Genomic DNA, 16,284 nt, shown 5'->3' with positions numbered 1-16,284 from the left:
GGAAGGCGCATGCCTCCTGTGAAATAACCCAAACTCCAAATGCCCAGCGCTGTCTGTTCTGTTCCTGGCCTTCTGATCTCAGCTAATTGCTAAACTTCGAGGATGCACTTGAAATTTTCTGTGGGCAATACAACTATCTTCAAGTAAAAATAGGTGCCAGAAATTCTTTACTAACTGAAATACAGAGAATGACATTTAATCTAAGTGTTTAATCGTTATTAATTGCTTTGGTATTCACTGAAAACAGTCCATCTGAATGCCTGTCGCTTCCGAGAATCTCTGAACAAGTGGATATAGCAGAACTGAGTTAAAAAGCAGAATGAAGCCTTCTAGGAATGTTACTTAGTCCACACATATATACAGTGGGGCTGGTTAAAAATAAAATTATCGTAAAACACTTTTAAGAAATAACCCTACTGTTTCACCCTATAAAAGGTTCTGTTGAAAATCTGAATACTGATTTTTTTTTCAAAACAAGCGTATTTCAACCTCTTGTTTGAAAAATCCATTCCTATATTTGAAATAATTTGTTCCTGACAGGTTTTTTTTGTGATAAATCTTCACGTTACACTTTGTTTAAACTATCAACCAAAACAGAAAGTAACCAGCTCCAGTTCATGCAGCCCAGCACCACTCTGGCAGGAGCTGCTGCAAAGCTGCTGGAGTACAGCACCTGGAATCCTGCCTAAAGGCCCCGCTATGCTGGCTCTCATGAGCCCAGGGACAACTGTCAGCAGTTCTGCCACATGATGGGCACAGAGGCTCCATAGCATACTGGGAGAATGGTTCTGGGCTGTCAGCTGCTCTCTGTCAAGAATCTCACTGCAACAAATCAGGGTTTGCTTCTATCTCAGAGCACAGGGTATGGTGCAAATTTCTCCACTTTTCTCTTCTTGGAAAAGCCCTGTTAAGACTTTCACCCTCCTTACAAAATTAGAAATGGAGTGACAAGAACTGCCAGATCTGGTAAAAAAAAACAGTTTTAGCCACATAGGCAAGATACAGCCATTTGGTTATATGTGCTATGCACATAGATTCCAAACAATGTTATTTCAGGATCAAATAAGTTTAAAATGCCCTTATTTCTCCCTTCGCTTCTCCTCTCCTCCTTCCTGCCATCACACTGCACAGACAAAGAAGAGGTAGAAACATTCTTATCGGGTTTTCTCATTTTAAAATTAGCCATTTTAAGGCCCTGTACCAAAGTATCTCATTTAAAAAAAAATACAGAAGAAATTAAGGAAATACCCCCTCTGTCCAGAAACACCAAGCTGATCTTTCATCGTTTGTCAAGCCGTTGTCATAGGCTTTGGACTCTTAGAGAAAAACAATAGGAAGAGATACAAGGGAGATATTCAAGAATAAAGGAGGAACAGATTATCTGTACCTAAATATATATAGATACCTATAGAAAAATAAATGGCAAACATAGTGAAAGTCAATATTTAAGAGTGCAAAATCTTTGCAGAGTTTGAACTGCTGGAAAAGATGTGTGGAAATGTAAATACTTCAGGTTTGATTATTGGAAGCATGAACACCTGCAGGTCACTTTTAGGTGTCTAAACATGAAAATCTAGTACCAGAGAAACAAAATAACTCTACTGTGTTTTTTTGTTTGTTTGTACTTCAATGTATTCTTGTCTTCAAAGCTAATGACTTAACTGGGCAGAATGAAAAAGAATTGAGAACTAAAGGAGCAGAAGGATGAAGCAGTAGCTCGCAGTGCACATGGACCTGGGTTTCCAAGGCTCTGGTGTAGGACCTGACAATGGGTTCATTTCAGAGAGGCCTTCAGCCTCTCTGATCCCTGTGAGAGCCATTGGTAGTGCTGTAGACAATTGGACCTAAAACAGAGGGACTGGAAGCTATAAACAGACTCTAAGAAGGTGAGCACTATGGAAGTTTGTCTCAACATTTCAGTATCACAATGCCAGGTTCTCTGACCGACTTTAAATCTTTGATATGAATACTTCGTTCTTTCCCTAGATAAATAATTTTTAAATGGTAAAGTGATTGACTGCTCTTGTTAAAAAACAGGGTGTTTTCTAATCTCATTTTGCCTAGCTTCAGATTCAGTGTTTTTACTTTTCCTAATGGAAAGTTACATACAAACGGCTATCTCTTACTAATATACAATGAATGTTTTGTACAGTTACCCTGTATTTCTTCATGCAACCCTTCCCCGAGCCCCTTTTTTTTTTTTTTTTTTTTTTTTTTTCAGTGAAAGAAGATACAGAAGTGAGAAAGAATTATAAAACTAGACCTGAGACACTGCCATTATGAACTTGATGTGATTCTATCGCCCACTTCTATTTGATATTTGCAGGTGTAAGCATTGAAAAATTATGCTGCTGTTGTGGATAAAGCATCAGATTGGGAACTCAGCTTCTTTTGATTATAAGCTGTGATTTTCAGTTCTATTGAATTCACATTGTCATCTTATCCATACTTTCTGTGATTTGAATTATAAATCTTTGTATTCAGTTAAACTTAAAAAAAAAAAAAAGTATTTTCTTCAACTATGTCTTATGTAATTTATTTCATTACAATTTCTGTGTAAGTTTTAATTTGATTATTCAAAAAATAATTAGTTAGACAATTGAACTGCAATGAACCAAGAACAGATGTCTTGTCCATGCCAGTTAATTATTTTCCCATTTGCTATTATTCTGTGAGTCTTACTATGTAGACAAGTTCCAAATAATGTGTATAATGTCAATCTCATGTTCAGCACTGTTTTTCAAGTTTAAAATTGCATTTCTAGAAATTGTTATGAGGAGTGATAAAATGTAAATGTTCACTATTTTATCTCATGTCTGAAAAAAAGTTTTTCTATTAATGAAAAAAAAATCAAATTTTTATGAAAATGCTTCTCTGAAAAAAAAAATCAAGAATCTCTAATTTGAGGGCACTTTTTTAACTTTTTTTTTTTTAAACATATTTTTAAAAGCTTATTCAAAGAGTACAGCTACAGAACAATCTGGAACCAATACCTGCAAATCAATATCATCTATAACTTTAACTTTGTTCGTAAATTAATTACAGTCTGTGTGTCTGTGGCCTAAACAGACTCATGTTAATGTGCACATAGCATTATTTCAGCATACAGCTATCACTAATTATTTATTATGTTCTCATTACAACATGAGCTTGGGAGTACGATTTCTAAGACTTTGGAAATATGAATTAATTTTGTATCATGCATATTGCATAGCAGATGATTTTCTTGAGCTATATTAAACAATCTTATGTAATAGAAGATATTTTACCTTTTTTTCTACTGAAGTGCATTCGAAGAAAAAACACATTCAAGGACAAGGGAGTTAGAAAAGGTAAATACTGTTTGTATTCAGTCTGTAATGAGGGCAGGCTCTAAGGCTTCGATCTAAGGCAGGACAGAATTCCCCTTCGTTAGCATCTACCGCTTCTGAAATGCAGACAATGTACAAGGAAATGTAAAACCAGAGTATTCTGAGGGGATGAGGGAACAGACCTGTCATGAAAAATCACAAGAGTATGAGCTGGATGATACTCAATATGTCAATTTAATTTCAGGACAAGAATTTTCTTAAAATAAGATACTGAATAATTTAGAAACGATGAGTCTATTGTATCTACATTTTTAGATCATAAATGAGAGAATTTGCTTGTATTTGCTCTCCTACTCACAGAAAACACTCTTGTTGAATTGGCTTTCCAAGGAAGGACCCTGGAGGCATAGGTTTAGCCTAAAGAACATACCTTTCCCACAGGGAAATGTCAAGTTGATTAACATGCTCTTGCATCACATGCCTAATGACAAAATACAGGCAGCTCGAATCTGAAACTCATGAGTTATTTTACAGCTCATGTCAATTCTCAACCATTCTCCAAGGCTTGAAAATGTGAATTTTTTACTCTAACAAGGAATTTGGGGACTGCACGACACACACATACTTACTGCATTTTGTACCACATAATTACACCCTCAGAATCTGTAGGACCAGATGCAGCATGGACCTAAGACCTTGTCTTCAAGTTAGCCACACCAAAGCAAGCTCCATGAACATATCAAACCATACCAATTACTTTATGCTGATATCGCATTGGTCTGATATATTCTGTAGGTTTGTATCAGACAGGTTTCCTATCAAAGGAAGATTCAGTTCCTCACGCTTCAGTACACCAACACTCAATGCTAACAGACTGATGGCCTGAGAAAAATTACATCTCTCTTGATAGAACACTGACGTGTTGGAAGATTAAATATCACTGAGCCTTGCCTTGCCCATTCCCTGTTCTCGACCCACGTGTTTACTGCCTCACAGATGAGCTGGCAGAGGAGTTAGCAGTGTTTTCACTAGCACTTCTGTACCAAAAAAATCCCTGTAAGCCTCATCTAGCTGTTAAAGTGTCCCCTAAGTACAGAGAAAATTGTAGTACTAGTCCAGGAATCTATCACATGGATCCTGAGAAGAAAACTATCATGATTCTACTGATAATAATGTTGTAATTCTTTCCCGGTTATTTCACCAAAACTACAGTTTTAATAATAATTCCGCTAATCTTTGAAGAAAAGCCAAAGAAATATTCCTGATGTCCAATTCCACATGTGTAAAAACACAACAAAACAAAATAAAAGAAACAAAATATAAAAAGGGTTAATCAAGAAACAAAATTTGGAGGCTTTCAACTCACTGAAAACTAGTTTTCCTTCTGTACCTGCAAAAGAAAATGCAGGTACATCTGGGAGTATTTGTACTGCTGCCTGTTTGATTGGCACCTCCAAATAAATTGTTCACGGTCCAAGTATTCAGGTGTAAACTTTACACAATTGAATTCTAAGCGCAAGAAGCAAAGAAAGCTTGACACTTTCTATATCATGGTTTGAAAAATATCTCTCTGAGTTCTGAAGTCCTGTCTGCACTGGGAACAACGCTTGCTTACCAGTCAGGATGCTGGCTCCCAAGTCACTTGAACAAACAGGAAAATATCCTGTATCAAAAAGAGAAGATATGTCCTGGACTTAAGTTACTTTATAAAGGGTCGCAGAAGGACTTGATTACTGCCCAATGACTTTTAATATTATCAAAAGAGATTATCAGTAGAGAGCTGTTGGTAAAATCAGTGGACTGTTAAGTGTATAATTAAACCAAAGCAGGCAGCCCACCTTCTGAGGGACCACGTTTTGCTGCATAGAGTCATAGAATGGACTGGGTTGGAAGGGACCCCAAGGATCATCAAGTTCCAATCCCCCGGCCACAGGGAGGATTGCCAACTGCTAGAATTTCTGAACTCATGCCTACATGTCCATCACTGTGCAGTACTTTTTATTCAATCCCAGCAAAACGCTTTGCCATGGCAACCTTAACTGAACACTCTGACCTGAACAATCTGAGCTACTTTCTCCTTTGGTCAGAATAGTCACATTAATGTCACATTTAAGGGGCATCATAGCAAAAACTGGACTCTCACTGGTCCTCTGAATGTCCTTGGAACAGAAAGTCTCCAGGGCTGTTAATCTGGCATCTGTCATGAACATTAAACTCACACAAAAAAATCAAAGAGAGGAAAAATCACCAGTCTGGTTTAACCCAACAACATGAGTTACACTGAACCATCATAAACAGATACAACTGTGAAGTGGCTCTATTTTCAAAGCATTTGAAAAGGTACTGTTAGAACACAGCATTAAGCATAAGCAATTTATTCTGGTAGTATCTTCAGGCTGTCAAATACATTTTAAAAAGAACACCACTTAACATGCATCCTTTTAGCAAAAGTCACAAATGTTATCTAATTGGAAAACAAAAGGAGAAAATCTGCCTCCTTTTCACACAAGAACAGTGCAAGGAAAAAATATTTCCGTTGCACCACAATAATAAACATGTAGGTGACAACTGCATTTTCCTGTTTCAGCCTTAATAGGTCAGTGCAATCACTATTACACCAAGCTTCAGCTCTCTGCATCAATAAAATTAGAACAGACAGGTACCACTTTAGGCAGTTGGTACAATTTACCTTGACTTAATAGAGTCTTTCTGTGGGAGGATGGCCAGGAGTATAAACAGTCCAATGAATTTTTCACACCCTTCTTCGGTGCTTCATAATATTGTTGGTTTCCACAGTATGGTCACAGAGATATTTAACTTGCTCAGTACATCTGCTCTGTCTGTTTCGAATGTACTAACATTGTTTTTATTCTATTAAACGTTAGTAGACCCTTTTTTTTTTTTCCAAGTGTTCATTCGGGATTTGATAAAGATAATGACAAAGTTTTTTGCAGGTTTTTCATGGCTGCTTGCTCTCCCCTCTATTATCTGTGCAGACATATTTTGGAGCTGATCTCTTGAGTATTGTCTCCACTGTGCCCTCAAAAAAAGAGCAGCAGAGCCTTGCTGCCCATGCAGCAGATTCTCTTAGAGTACCTTATTTTCTTAAAAAAATATATATATATATGCAGCAATCTATTTAAGTCAACCTTAACACATTAGCAACAAATGTCCTGTTGCAATGTAAAGGCATTTTAACATCAGTATGAAGGTTTCTTGCTAACAGAGGCACACACTTCTCACAGCTACTGAGGTAAGTGGCATGTATGGAAGGAAGCTGCGCCCAACATTCTCATCTTCTTGACGAGTTTTGAAGGCCACTGGAGATAAAATTGCTGTATGTCAATTGACCTTTTTGCTGGGCCCAAACTTCTGGCATCTAACATTATATCTTAGTTGTGAGTATTCCCCTTAATTTGATAGAGGAAGCCACAACTCAAGAGAAACACAAGTAGCTGGATCTGGCTCTGAATACCTCTAGCAAACTGGCACCCATGTTAACAACATTCCTGAATTGATAGCTTTTCAAATAGGAAAGAAAGAAAAGCAAAAACTGTAAAACGTGTTATTATCTCTGATTAATTTGTCCCATCTGTTTTGCTCAGAAAACGATCTCTCTGTAAACATGGACTTCCACATGACTGCTGCTGATAGTACAAACAGAGGAGTCTCAGCAAGGACAGCCTTCACATACTTTTTGCACAAGGGTAACTGATCATACAATCTGCGTGACTATGTAGGAACTCATCCTTACAGCTTCTGCAAGGTGATTAATCAGGCAGACGCAGAGTCTGAAGTGCAGTGTGCAGTGAATGAGATAACTTACAATATTCAGAACAGCAAACACTGCTATTTGTAATAAGAATATTGTGACTTGAGGCTTGGTATGTTGGCCAACATAAGTCAGGCAACAAATCAAAGAACACAGCAGCAATTTTTTTTTTTTTTTTTTTTTAGGAAAGAGTGTTTTGGCTGAGCAGAATTACCTTTGATTTTATTCATCTGGATATAAGACAAAGGTACAACAGAAGATATGACTAGAAATAAAAATGTAAAAATATACACTAATGTGAGTTATGTCCTCTGAAATCAGAACATAGGAACATGTGAAATTTCTCTCGTGAGATTTTTGCAGTTGTTGAATGCTGTTTAGGATATGAGGAGATACTGCCAGCTCTTAATTTCAGCAACATACAAATTAATTAAAATAGTTTATTTTTAAGCCCAGATCTGTTTTTGTGCACGTGTGCCTTTCCATGCTTGTGTATGAGGACACGTGATTTCCAGCTCTTTGCTAACTTCTTTTACTTTCCTTTTTTTCCTAGATCAGTGCAAGCAAACAACAGGAGATTGATTGGTGCCAAAAGTTTCTCTCTGAGTGCAATGCCCTTCCCACATGCACACCATTAAAAATGGTGCAGCTCCACATGGGAGTACAGGGCTTCCCACATGCAGCTTTCTGCAGCATCCAGGGCTAATTCATGATGCAAAACATTGTCTAAAGCAGGCACTTGACTAAAGAGCAAAAACTATAGATTTAAAAATTCAAGGAATTCCTTGTAAAAGCAAAATAGAAAACAGATTTTTCCTTATCCTTCCCCCATGAGCGTTCAATACGAGAAAACCCCTTGTTTCCTTGCCTGGTCTCCAGTTGGTTATTTTTGAAGAGCTGTCAGTTTTTCCCTTTTCCCCACAGCTACATCAATTCCTGCGTGGTAAGCAGGAGGCAAAAGGGAAGTGTTTTAATTTTCATATCTGTACTCCTGTTCCTGTTAGTAAATTTGCAACTGAGGAATTATGCAGAAAGAAGGTAAATCCAGGACACTCACTCCAGCAGTCTCGAGGTGCTGCAATAGCCCCTGGAAGCAACAAGTAGTCAGCCTTGAAATTTCTATGGCTAAATTATATGGCTAGAAGCAATATCATTAAGTGTACTGTTGGTATCATACAAATTAATACAGTATAAATCTTGCTACTTCCCTCAACCTAGAAGCTCTTTTCTTCCTTTTCAGAAAAGTAACTGTGCTGATCAATAATTAGAAAATCTGTAAGAAACAGAGAAAATTGTTTGCCTTGTGAAAACTGGTTCTCTCCTGTAAACATTTGCTTTTAAGCAGCATGGACTGCAGCTGCATTCTAGATTGAGCAAGCCAGAGAGGGCTCACCATAGTTTGACTTGAAAGGGGCAGTCACTTCTGTTTCTATCAATCAGCCTCAAAGCTGACCCCTTTCCCACTCAACTTATGGTCAATGCCAAGGGACTGAAGGATCAGGATCACTAAGCAGTTCTGAATGGACAAGTCCTAAAGTGAAGCAGAGATACAGTCAATTGTAGGCAGGATGCAGCAGATTTATATCCACGAGGTGAAAGAAAAATGACTCCTAAATGGGCTGGAGCAGCTGTGACACCAGTCTGCCACAAGCGAGGATGAAGTATGGGAATCTCAGGAAGTGACTCTTTGCCATCCAGCTCTAAAAGCTATTACCATAGATAAAAGCAGGTTCCTCGCAGTGCAGGCCAACTGACAGGGCTCAATTCTTAAATAGCAATCTACTCCCCGGGGAGCTTCCAGGTCACTTACAGACCTGGTACTGTGGCAGCTTCACTGACTGGAAATATGACAGCAGAGCAAGAGTGGAAGAGTTGTCCCTGCAAGCGCATAGAGGTTGTCCAAAAACAAAGGCATTAAAAAGTGGATTCCATAAGAAAATGTCTCTCTTCAATGCGCATCAACTATGAGGGGAATGAAGTACAGTCAGAGTTGCTATATGGGAAGAACGAGCCTCAGGTTTACAAGCTAGAATTAAAACTCTCAGGTATTTAAATATTTAATTGAATCTCCTTTTAGCAAGCTAAATCTCATCAAGATTAGAGTTTGGTAGTTAATTTCACGGATCAGAACAATTGTTGCATAACCTCCCAAACAACATTCTATAAAGCCTAAAGCTGAATTATGATTTTTTTCTGTCACAGAAACTAATTTTACTTTTCAAATAAAAAAGGAAATAATAATACATTGCATGAGGAGGCATCTCTTTGGTCTAATGTTATGAATCGGTTTATATCAAAATTAAACAAAATGAGAGAAGGATCAAGGTTAAAGTGAAGAGTTGGAGGAAGTCTGCAGAAAATGTAATATCTTTCATTTCTCTGAAAGAAGAAAGTTTTGAACTGTGTGTCTCATGAGCCATGACAGAGAGGAAAAACTCAGAAGATAGAGTGGAGCAAAAACTGGACGCTGAAGCATGGAAAGATGTATGCTTAGTATTACTTAGAGAGACAGGTGAAAACAACGGGCAAGTGAACAAGTGAGAATGAACCATCAAAAAGATGCTGTTAAAGTTGAAGTGTTAGCAGATGGTTGTACTGCAAGAAGGGAAAATAAACTCTACTTGTGAAAAAATACAGACCGCTAATATAATTTTAAAAAAATCCGTAACAAGTAAAACTGTTAGGATGTTAATGGTTGGAGACAAAACTATTGAGTTTTACTCAGCAGGGCAATGGTTAAAGGCAGTGTGTGAGACTCCTTTGCTGTCTGCGCAGTTCTTTGAATCAGGCTAGCTTAGTGCAAAGTACAGGCAAGCTATGGCAGGCACAAGTGCCTTGTGCTTACCAAAGGTAACTAAGCATTAATAAATACAAGCACTTGAGTTTTACTTGGTTAAGCATTAACTACTTTCAGGTCCATCTGGTGTTTTTGTTTGTTTTTTTTTTTTTGATGGTAGTCAGGATGTTCCCTGTTGACTTTGTGTGCTTCTAAGCTGCAATCAGTTGCACCTTCAATTAAATAATGTTCACAATTCAACTTCCATCTAAATGGAACAAGGGTGATGTTCTCACTAATTTCAACAGCACTGCTTAGGGGCTGGAGCACAGAAGACCCAACCCCATGCCCCTAAATTCACTCCTTGGCTTAAAGAACACAACATGAGAACTGGGGCTGTTTAGTCTGGGGAAAAGAAGGTTGAGGGGAGACCTTATTGCTCTCTTCTAATACCTGAAAGGTGCTTACAGTGAGAGCGTGGTTGCTCTCTTTTCACTAGTGACAGGATGAGGGGAAATGGCCTTAAATTGTGCCAGGGGAAGTTTAGGTTGGATATCAGGAAACACTTCTTTACAGAAAGGGTTGTTAAGCACTGGAATAGGCTCCCCAGGGAGGCTGTTGAGTCATCATCCCTGAACGTGTTTAAAAACCATTTAGATGTGGTGCCCAGGGACATGATTTAGAAGAGATGAACAAAGGTTAGACTCAATAAGATTATCGCAATAGAAAGATAATCAAAATAAATGGAAATGCTCACCAGTGTCGTAGGCTCACAATAAATTCCACAAAGAGCAATCTCCAGAAAAAGATCCTTCCTTAGTGGTAGTCAGCCCTTAAATGGGATCTAGGAGAGGTGCAGCCAGGCTCCATCCTTCCCAGTAGCACAGGAGAACTGGCTTCACCTGTGCTCCCGTGCTTGCCTCAGGTGGTCAAGCAGAGGTTCAGGCCATGATCAACAGTTCCCATATAGGAGAGTTGTCAGAGTTAGGGTAGTATGGTTAGGTTGTGGCTGGGCTTGATGGCCTTTAATGACTTTTCCAACTTGAGCAATTCTATGATTCAATGACTTACAGCATCTTTCTGTGAACAAACAGAGAAACACGTTTAAACAAAATTGAAATGTGCTTTAGGCAAGACAAAGGCTTTATCTTCTCTTAAACATAAGCAACCTCGCAGCCTTCAGAGGTCTAATCCTAAATATGATAATCTGAGGCTATAAAGGACAAATGCTGTTTGTAATAAAGTAACGGGAGGTTGGGAACTGATTTAAGGAGATAGGATTTGATCCGGTGAGTTAGTTAGAAAATCAAATAGTCTGGCCTCACTTGGTGGTTCAGTTTGAGCTTGTAGAGCCATCTCCATTTCAATTCCTCTCATTAAGGAGTTTTCTCATTCTCAGTTTCTCTCATTAAAGACACAAAGTTTAAAAGGTGGCAACTAACTAGAAGAAACTGTGTACAGTGAATTGAAATGTAATGGCCTCAGGTTCTGCCTGCAATTACATCCCTGTGAAGATATTTGTAACTTTGGTACTAATTGCAAGTACAGATGGTATCAAAGTCATTTATCAGCAGCTCTTGGGTTTTATCAAAAGAATGAAAGCCAAGTGGCAGGCTGAAATGACCACCATTTGATTACTTATGTGCTTGATCACTAACACAAATAAGCCTTTGTCCTGTACTACTGAATGAAACCACTACAGCACTGGGATAGAAATGCGGCAATGGAAGTTTCCAAAATTCCTCTACATAGTACTATAAAATGATTTTTAAGACAGTAATAGTGTCAAGCTCTTTCTTGAAAAGAGTCTGTAATGTTTATTTGGGAACTTTTTGCTCTCAACTGAAAGCCCATAATAAATCATGCAGGTTGCCCCATCATTCCATTTTCCATTCTACCAGCACAGCCAGGAATTTCATTTCTCTCCTCCTTCTTTTCCTCTACTCTGTAATCATCCCAGTAAGGCACCTGCAGCTTAAGATTACACGTGACTGGTAAACTTGTCATCTTCTAAAAAAGTCTGTATAGTTACTTCTCATCTAGATTGAGCGGATTTACATACATGTCATTGGAAAATTCCTCTTCACTCAGAAAGTGAACATGTACTTTTTGCTGCGAATACCTCTGAAGTTTACAGGCTCACAGTAAAACTTGCCTCCATACACCTCTCTAGAGAAAAAAAAAAGAAAAAAAAGAGATATTTTTCAGGTGAGACCGAAACTTGAAAATACCTATCCTCCTAAAATATTTATCAGCAGGATAACAAGAGAGGTACACAGCCCACGCCTAGCCTTGTCAAACAAAGTGAAAATAGATGAAGGTGGTGAGACAACTGCATTCAATGGCTGGAAAGCCACAGCTTATCCTACAGATGCTTGGTCCTCCAAACTCCCTCAGTTATTACAATTATTTTCTTCTGCATTATTTTCATGGATTTTAAGCAGATGTTAATTCTAAATGCAAGGAGAAAGATGGTATTCAGAAACAATATTAAAGCTAAATTCTTCAAACTTTCACAATGATCAGCCCAATTGGGCTATTTCTAAATACCCTCCACCATCTCAGATTAAAACTAAGAATGTAATACTGAGTAACTCTTTGCCAAGAATTAAGTGTTCTGCTTTTTGCCTCCAGAAAACTGTAACTTAGTACTCTTCAGAAACAGCCTTTTACTTTTGCTGTTAATGAACGAACAGCTTTGTTATTTTCTGTTAAATATTGTGTATTACCTATTTCCTCCAATTCTTTTTGCTCCTTGGAGCACCTGCAATTCGACACGCAGCAGAATTATGCAAGAACAGCCACTGTTATCTGTTAATAATTTTGCTAAGCCAAACAACAAATGAACAAACAAGAAAACTTTCTAAACAGAAAGATACTCCTAAGACCCTCTCCAAACAGTCATAGTTGATTTCGAACCCTACCTATTACACAATTCATCTCCTGCACTTACTGAAGGACTCCTGTTTCTCTTAAATGACAGGACAACTAACAAGTGTATGTCACACTGACAAGCAAATTATACATTGTGACCCTCTCAACTCACTGGATCACTTCAAAAAGAGGGGAAAAAAAAAAAATCAATTTGTTCATGATCAATGAAGTTTTCCTGAAGGATTAGTTTTGCATATTTTAACTTTTCTGGATAACTTTTTTCATTGACATTTTTTGTGTACTGAGGGTTTCCATTTATACATGCTAACTTGTAAACTATGGATTATATTGTATATATGTGCAAATCATACTCTCACTTCACAGTTTTCAGTGGTATGTGCAAACATTTAATGTTTGCAATAGCACTTGTACAAACATTGCTTTAATTTACACATTGCCTCTTTTTCCTTTCCTTGCTTATTATCCTACTGAAGAAAGGATAACAGCAATCTGTGGTCTCCAGTTACTAATTTTTGTTGAACTGGAATTCTCCTGTGACTAACATTTTATTGAAGACTAATGTCTTCAGTCAGCCAACTATCCAGCTGAAATGCAGCATCGTACTGATGCTGACAGTTTGCATCTGACAGTTTGTCTGTTTTTCCAGGTATCTCTGTTGGCCTAACAAATGCTATAATATTGCACTGTTACCAGAGTCCCCACAAAGGCTCTTATTTCAAAGAAGAAACAGGTTTCATTTAATCTAGTGTAGACATTATAAATTGCTCTCTGAGCAAATCAAAACATGGCATGATTCTTGTATCTGCTGCCACACCTGAGTAGCTGAGCCCTGATGAGATTTCAGGTTGGAGAGGACCAAGTCTCCACAGGTCCCGGTGCTCTAGTCCAGCTGTTCCCATCATTATCTGCAATGCAGGGCCTGTCATAGCCTCCCTGTCCTGGGAAACTTTACTTGGTGTCTGACACTCTAGGCATTGTCTCAGTACAGCTCCTATACACTGCCAGGTGCTGACCTGTTTGCACTGCTCACTACACACCTGCTCTGAGCAAGATAGTCTCATTACTTTATGTTTACAAGACTGTTTTTTGTTGGAGGGCGAAACAAAGACTTTATATTATAAATATATATTTATATATATATAGTATATATATTATATATATATAGTACTTACTTTGATTTAGGTATACTGAAGATTACTTTAAAGATCATTCTGCATGTGTAAAAATGGAATTTGAATATGGTTTTACTTTGTAGCTATCTCAGATTTCACATTGTTTTTATATTTTAAAACAAGAGATGTAGAAGTACAAGCCCCATGCAAAATCACAAATCTTCAAAATAAGTTTGCTACGGCCAGTGACAAATGATGTCCTATAAAGCACTGTGTGACTGTTTTTAGCATAGCTGTCATACATTATTTCTCCTTCATTGATTGTCCAGCAATATGAACATGGTGAAATACAAGGCATTATAAATGACATGTTTCATATCTCCACTTAATCTTTGGTAGACTCATGCTCACTTGACTCCATATGAAAAGCAAATAAAAACAAGTGACACTGACAGCTGGAAGCGTCCCAGCAGCTTAGTTCTAACCATGTATCTGTATTATCCCTGTTCCATACCCGTGGTGGTAGACTGCTCATGCATAACATCCCAAACATTTCATTTGCTCCAACTTCACCTCTGCCTTCCCTTTAATGGGCAGTAATTTCTCTTCAAATTCAGATCCTAACAGTCTGGCCTTCTCAATACCACCCCTCATCAAGGGCTCTACTCCACATGGTATTCCACAGTGCTTTCTCTTTTCTCTTTTTTCTTCTTCCTACCTTTCTTTCTTCCTGTATAAGAAATGGATATACAGGTGGGGGTGGTGTGTGTGTGTGCGCGCGCACACACACACCTCCAGGAGCTTAGCTAATATGATTTATATTGGAGAAATGAGAGAAAGTCACTCACCCTGTCCTGGGCTCAGAAGATTAACTCCTGATGGAGCAGATCTCCAGAGAGATCCTTCCCCACTGGCAGTCAGCTCTTAAATGGGTCTAGGAGAGGTGCAGCCAGGCTCCACCACTTCCTGCAGCACAGGTGAATTGCCTTCATCTGTGCTCCCGTGGCTGACTCATTGCTCGCCTCAGGTGATCAATCAAAGGTTCAGGCCGTGATTCAGTAGCCCCATACACTTCCCTTCTTTCCTTCTTTCTTCCTTTCGCTCCTTCCTAGGAAAAGAGGTAATGCATTTAAGTTGTGACAGGGGAGGTTCAGGTTGGGTATTAGGAAAAAGTCCTTCTCAGAAAGAGCAGTGAGGCAGTGGCACAGGCTGCCCAGGGAGGTGGTGGAGTCACCATACCTGGAGGTTTTCAAGATCTACATCTACATATGGCACTGATGGACATGGTTCAGTGGGCACAGTGGGGATGGGTTGATGGTTGGACTGGATGATCTTAGTGGTCTTTTCCAACTATGATGATTCTATGATTTGATGACTCTTTTCCTCTTTCTTTCTTCCTCTATTTTTTTTTTTTAAGCTAAAACTCAATTTCTTCATCTTTTTTTTTTTATAGAAGTCCAACTTTCTCTTAACTCCTACTTTTCTAAAGTTGTTTACTCGAGAGCCCTACTCATTTTTCATCCACTACCTCCACCTTTCTCATTCACTGTAAGATAGATGATAAAAGGCCTGAAATCATAATGCATTGGCTTTCATTCCCAGCTTTGCCCACTCATTATCTGCTTGAATGCTGAAAGCATCACAGGAATATTTGGGATCTGACTAAGAGCCAGGATCCCACCCCCAGTCAACAAACTGCCATACTGAAGCCAGGCATAAGAGAATCCATTCACACATGCCATGCTATAGTACTGAACACAGACTGAGGCTCAACACAGCAGTGTTCAGGGCCATTGCTGGCTCCATGTAGTATAAATGGGGACTGGAAAGCGGTCAAACCAGAATGGACAGTGAGGAGAACAGTGGGTACTTCTCTTAGAAAATGTGTGATATGCACTTCCCAAGTGCAGTAACTCAGCTGCACGGTACACAGGGTGGCTGTGCTGTAGCAGTGTGTGTGTGAGGGCTGGAGGAGTTTGCTGTCGGAAGTGCCTTTGCCACTCGTGTCACCCGTGTCCACTTACCCTTCTGGAAAAAGGAATAGTGCCGTGCAGATGTCATGGGCCTTTGGAAAGGAAATAAGGTGTTTCCGAGACCCTCCGTGGAAAGTTTAAGACCTCAGGTGTCAGGACTGATTTCATTTCATTCTTTACATCTGCATCTTTACTTAGAATCACCGTCCATTGTCATCCAGTTTGTGAGCACTGAGAAGCGCCTCTTCAGCCCTCCCGTTATTTGTCGCGCACTGGCAGGCGCAGGGACGGCTCTCTGTGCTGGCCCAGCGTGTGGGGCAGCGGCACGGGCTGTTCGCAGGTCGCCCTGAGCGCGACAGCGACGATAGCGCATGCCGAGAGTGGGGCGGGCAAGGAAAGAAGCGGCAGGGCCCGCCACGGAGTGCCTTGCACTCCCTGCCAGCCT

General features: G+C 39.1%; 1 protein-coding gene across 1 annotated transcript in view; it reads right to left on the bottom strand.

Moving 5' to 3' along the window:
• Window positions 1–16,270, bottom strand: part of LOC104911435 (uncharacterized) — an 80,679-nt gene extending 64,409 nt beyond the window's left edge. The window contains exons 1-4 of the mRNA XM_085227347.1: window positions 15,891–16,270; window positions 14,715–14,974; window positions 11,922–12,028; window positions 10,617–10,939 (exon numbers count right to left, since the gene is read on the bottom strand). The gene's annotated coding sequence lies outside the window, so the exon portion shown is untranslated. The remainder of the gene's footprint in view (window positions 1–10,616; window positions 10,940–11,921; window positions 12,029–14,714; window positions 14,975–15,890) is intronic.
• Window positions 16,271–16,284: the final 14 nt, after the last annotated feature.

The sequence above is a fragment of the Meleagris gallopavo genome, chromosome 6 (assembly GCF_905368555.1).
Source record: "Meleagris gallopavo chromosome 6, MGAL_WU_HG_1.1, whole genome shotgun sequence".
Lineage (NCBI taxonomy): Eukaryota > Metazoa > Chordata > Aves > Galliformes > Phasianidae > Meleagris > Meleagris gallopavo.
The sequence above is the reverse complement of the archived record's forward strand: the minus strand, read 5'-3'. Positions and strand labels throughout refer to the sequence as shown.